At 47.1% G+C, this 5,306-nt stretch overlaps 1 non-coding gene across 1 annotated transcript; it reads right to left on the minus strand.

Annotated features, from left to right (window-relative positions):
• Positions 1-4,825: 4,825 nt before the first annotated feature.
• LOC119313397 lies at positions 4,826-5,003 on the minus strand. The gene has a single exon (XR_005151687.1). It is a non-coding gene; the product is annotated as a small nucleolar RNA Z112 (small nucleolar RNA).
• Positions 5,004-5,306: the final 303 nt, after the last annotated feature.

Genomic DNA, 5,306 nt, shown 5'->3' on the forward strand with positions numbered 1-5,306 from the left:
ATTGAACATGTGATCTCTTTTCACCTTGATTATGACCCTGAGCTTATCTGTCAGTTCTTTGCCTCAGTATACTTTCACCCTAATGAGGAGCGGAGGATGACCTGGATGACCAATGGCCGTAAGCTGACTGCTACCTGGAAGGAGTTTATGGATTTGCTCCAGGTTCCTGATGACGGGCTCAACACTCCCATGGGTGTTCGCCCCCATGCAAATTCTGAGTCTGCCAACAAGGACAAGCTTCATCCATACTATGTTGAGAAGGCGCTTGCCAATGGCAAGACGGGGTTGGTGCTCAACTCTTTTTTGGATATCATGTATCGCATCTTCCGCAACTCCTTGTTCCCTCGCATTGGTGACAAGGACAAGGTTCATGCCTATATGGTGGATATGATGCTCATATGCGAGGAGGCTCGTTTGTCTCAGACTCAGCCACTTGATGTCTCACACATCATGTGGTGTGAGCTTCGGTTTGCGGTGTTCAACCGCAAGGTGGCTATCTATGGGCCCTATCTGTTTTTGCTGATCTCAAAGACTTGGGAGAAGATGTTCCCTGGTGATGAGTTCCTTGCTCCTGATTGGATTCGTCATGATCCTATCTGTCTCTGTGTCAAGCCCAACTGGGCCAACACTACTACTCATGCTGAGGCGTCTGCTTCTAGGGCTGCTGTTGATGAGGAGGATGCTGACGCAGAGGATGTTGCTGAGGGCCGTGCTGCTAGGTCTTCCCAGAGTTCCTCTATGCCCTCGTGGGCCAAGAAGCTGAAGGACAAGATGAAGACTCTTTTCTGCATGCAAGCCAAGGGGCAGTACAGGACTCACGTGGCATCTAAGGAGAGTCTCCGCCGGGACAAGAAGATCTTGCAGCTGTATGGAAAGGATGTGTCTGGCGGTTCTGAGGATCGCATCACTCCAGAGGCCGAGTGGATGGAGAAGCAAGGTTACATGTGGACTGATTCTGAGGAGGACGTCGACGAGACCATCCCTGCCGCCGAGGAGTCTGACGAGGAGCCTTGGGATGAGTTCCCTGCTTGAGCCACCCCTTGTGTGTAGGTGTCCTCTCTGCCTTTTTGGTTTCTCGATGCCAAAGGGGAAGAGAGTGTAGGGATTTGCGAGTCGTGTGTCGTCGTTCGTGTTTGGTGTGTTTGCTGCTTTCTCGTTTGAACCTCGTTTGAACCTCGTTTCAGTTGCTTTCGGTTGCTTTACTTCATATGGTGTAAGACATATGCACTCTATCTATCTTAGCGAGCTTGTGATATATTGTGCTACCTTTGTGCTATGCTCTGCTTAGATGTTAGTTATCATGCCTTTGTCTCTAAAATATAGGGGGAGTGTTGATCCTAGTTTGTGTGCTATGCAGTCCAAAGCATCCATCTAGATTGCACACATCTAGGGGGAGCCCGGCTATATTCTAGAGAGGAGGGGTTTGCCTTTGCTCAATATTATGTCATCTATGTGCAAAGCCCGTATTGTCATCAATCCACCAAAAAGGGGGAGATTGTAAGGGCATATTTATCCCTTAGGTGTTTTGGTGATTGATGACAATGCATTTGTGGACTAATCGTGCCTTGAGTTTCTCAGATGCTTCATCACTAGGCACGAGACGATTCGGTGCCCCTCGAAGACTATTGAAGACGGTGTTGTTCTACGTTTCTTTTTGGTGGATTTGAATCGTAGGAGAGCCGTACTATTAAGAGGGGGTCCGCGTCGGAAAGGTTCGGGTGGAATCATCACGTACATGTTTCCTTCATTGTCTCCTCCTTTCCCTTGCACCTTGGAGCATTCCCCGTCTATCCTCTATGTGAGTGTCTGGACTACTGTTGCTGAGCTTGAGGTAGTACTGCTCCCTGGAGCGGAAGTACCACAGGCACTCACGGTAGTACCGTGCCCATGCGCGGTAGTACCGCGGGAGCCCACGGTAGTACCGCTCCCTCGGAGTCATAGTACCGTGGCTCCTAGGCCAAGTACCGCTGCGTCGCGGTAGTAGGCGCAGATGTAATTTTTTACATCCGCGCCCACATGGTAGTACCGCACGTTGAGGGCGGTAGTACCGTGGGTGCCCACGGTAGTACCACTCCCCCAGAGCTGTAGTACCGTGGTTCCCAGGCCTAGTGTTGTTGCTTCACAGTAGTAGGGACGGATGTAATTTTTTACATCCGCACCCACACGGTAGTACCGCGCCTTGTGGACGGTAGTACCGTGACGGATGTTTGCATCGTCTCTTTGACCACGGAAGTAGGCACGGATGTATTTTTATTCATCCGTGCCGTTTCTAGACTTAGTCTTACCTGCCTCGCGGTAGTACCGCGGGTGGGTGCGGTAGTACCCCGCTCGCGGTAGTTCTGCCTATGGTATAGTCTCTGCAGCTGTCGCGGTAGTACCGTGGTCTCCCATGGTAGTACCGCGTGGCCTTGCGGTAGTACCGCGCCCCTGGAGCGGTAGTACCGCATGTCACAGGCTGGTCTAAGTGGATAACGGTTGGATCTCTTCCTTGACTATAAAAGGGGCGTCTCCTACCTCTAGTTGACCACCTCTTCCACCTCTAAGCTCCATTGTTGCTCCAAGCTCCATTTTCACCCGATCTCTCTCCCTAGCCAATCAAACTTGTTGATTTGCTCGGGATTGGGTGACAAGGCCCCGATCTACACTTCCACCAAGAGATATTCGATTCCCCCCACTTATCCCTAGCGGATCTTGTTACTCTTGGGTGTTCGAGCACCCTAGACGGTTGAGGTCACCTCGAAGCCATACTCCATTGTGGTGAAGCTTCGTGGTGTTGTTGGGAGCCTTCAATTGTTGTGGATATTGCCCCAACCTTGTTTGTAAAGGTTCGGTCGCTGCCTTCAAGGGCACCAATAGTGGAATCACGGCATCTCGCATTGTGTGAGGGCGTGAGGAGAATACGGTGGCCCTAGTGTCTTCTTGGGGAGCATTGTGCCTCCACACCGCTCCAACGGAGACGTACTTCCCCTCAAAAGGAAGGAACTTCGGTAACACATCCTCATCTCCACCGGCTTCACTCTTGGTTATCTCGCGCCTTTACTTTTGCTAGCTTACTTGTGTTGTTTCCTTCACTTGCTCATGTGCTTGTTGTTGTCGCATCATATAGGTTGTTCACCTAGTTGCATATGTAGACATCCTACTTTGATATAAAGTTTAATTTTGTAAAGAAAAGCTAAAAATTGTTAGTTGCCTATTCACCCCCCCCCTCTAGTCAACTATATCGATCCTTTCAACGAGGAGTAACATGCTAAAACCCCAACAAATAGCATATACAGTAGTAGCACAAGGCCTAATCAACACAGGGACCAACTAAAACAATGAGGTCATCACAATCACAATGTTGTGGTGGCTGGAAGACCACCACCACATAACCGAGCCCTAAATCACCACCTGGATGACATGCACCATAATAAGCCACGACTTAATGGCTGAACCATCCCAGGGAACGAAGGGAGGGGGAGGAGAGCAGGACTCATCAGAACCAAGGAAGAGGCCGAGGAGGAAGCAGTCTTACAAACCATAGTATGTCGGCTCAAAACCAAGGGGCCCGGTTGTGCCCGTTCCGTCACCGCCACACCGAATAACTGAAGTGTGAAGGACATGCCTTGGCAGTACATAAGGAAGAGCACAGTGATTCCAGCACGGAAGGCAAAACACAATGCACGGTTAAGGGGTTACACGTAACTCACATCACAAGTTGCCTGATACAAAAAGATTGCTCATCTAACCTTGTAGGAAGCTAGGGACAACCATCCAAATAGAGGATCATCAATCCCTGCATCACATATCACCCATCTTTAGCTAACTTGTTAGCAGCTTAGATTGTGCTGGTTGTATTAGCTATGCTCCCCTACAACACAACTTTAAAAAGGAATCAGTTGCACGGTCAAAGGACTGAAGTTCACTGAACCAATTTGCAATTGCAAGTGAAGAATGACATAATTCTAAGATTACCCTCCACACTCAGTTTCACAAATAATGCTGGATTATTATGTAAACAGGGATATACATTTTTAAGGAACATTTTCAAAACTTAAAAGACAAGTCAAGAGTTTCAGAACTATTGTTGCCATATAAGGCGCAACACCATGTAGAGCAATAAATAGTAAAGGCAACATGTAATACAACCAATACAACATGTCCAATCATAACCACACATGTTCGGGTTCACAAGATGCTGAGGGCATACATATAATCAACCAAGATCTAGTCAACACGGTCAAGGGGTACAAATAAATTGTATCACAAGTTGTCTAATACAAAAAGATTGCTCTTCTAACCTCGCAAGAAGTTATGGACAACCCTCCAATCAGCGGGTCATCAATCCCTGGATCATATACCTACTATCTTCAGCTAGCTTGTTAGCAGCCTCAGTTGTGCTGATTGTATTAACATTGTTTCCCTGCAACACAACTTCAAGAAAGAATCACTTGCATAGTCAAGGGACTGAAGTTGAAATATTCTCACTAGACTAATTTGTAGCTACAAATTATCACATTGCAAATGCATAAGAGGTAATTGTAAGCTTACCCTCCACAATTTGTTCAGAAATACTATTGCATTATTAAGTATGCAACACAGGGTGTGTTTTTAAGGGCATTATACCACGTTTACAATTTGCCAAGATTAAAACTTGAAGATGACTTAAGAGTTTGAGGACTATTGTTGCCATGTAAGGCACAATGCTATACAAAGCAATAGTAAAGGCACATGGCACAAATTGCTGGAAACAAATACTCAGCACTAACTCAAAATTTAATTCCAAGGGTTGCACTACTCAGTGTTCAATATGAAACTCATATGGTCAAGTTAGAGCTAATTTACAGTGCAAATTTAGAAAAAGAACCCAGAGGCTACTGAACAAGGCATCCAGTGAAAATGGGTAATTCCATCCCAGACAAAACCACATAGGTTATCATACAACGATGGACACTTGCACCAACAGAACCAAATATTGTACAATGTCATATGACACATGGTGAAAAGAGAATCTTTACGCGAACCAACCTGTGGTTGGATGGTTAGAGGGACTGTGGTATCCCCAGCCCACCAGGGTTCAAATCCTGGTGCTCGCATTTATTCCTGAATTTATTTCAGGATTTCTGGCGATGTGCATTCAGTGGGAGGAGACGTTCCCGTCGACGACGAGGTGCCTACGGTGACTTCGTAAATCTCAAGATGTATGCCGGCTCAGTCTTTCGGAGGTGCTCATAGGGGTAGGGTGTGCGTGTGTGCATTCATAGGGGTGAGTGTATGCGCGTGTATACGAGCGCTTGTGTCTGTACTCATGTTAAAAAAAAGAGAAT

The sequence above is a fragment of the Triticum dicoccoides genome, chromosome 5B (genome assembly GCF_002162155.2).
Source record: "Triticum dicoccoides isolate Atlit2015 ecotype Zavitan chromosome 5B, WEW_v2.0, whole genome shotgun sequence".
In the NCBI taxonomy this organism is placed as follows: Eukaryota; Viridiplantae; Streptophyta; class Magnoliopsida; order Poales; family Poaceae; genus Triticum; species Triticum dicoccoides.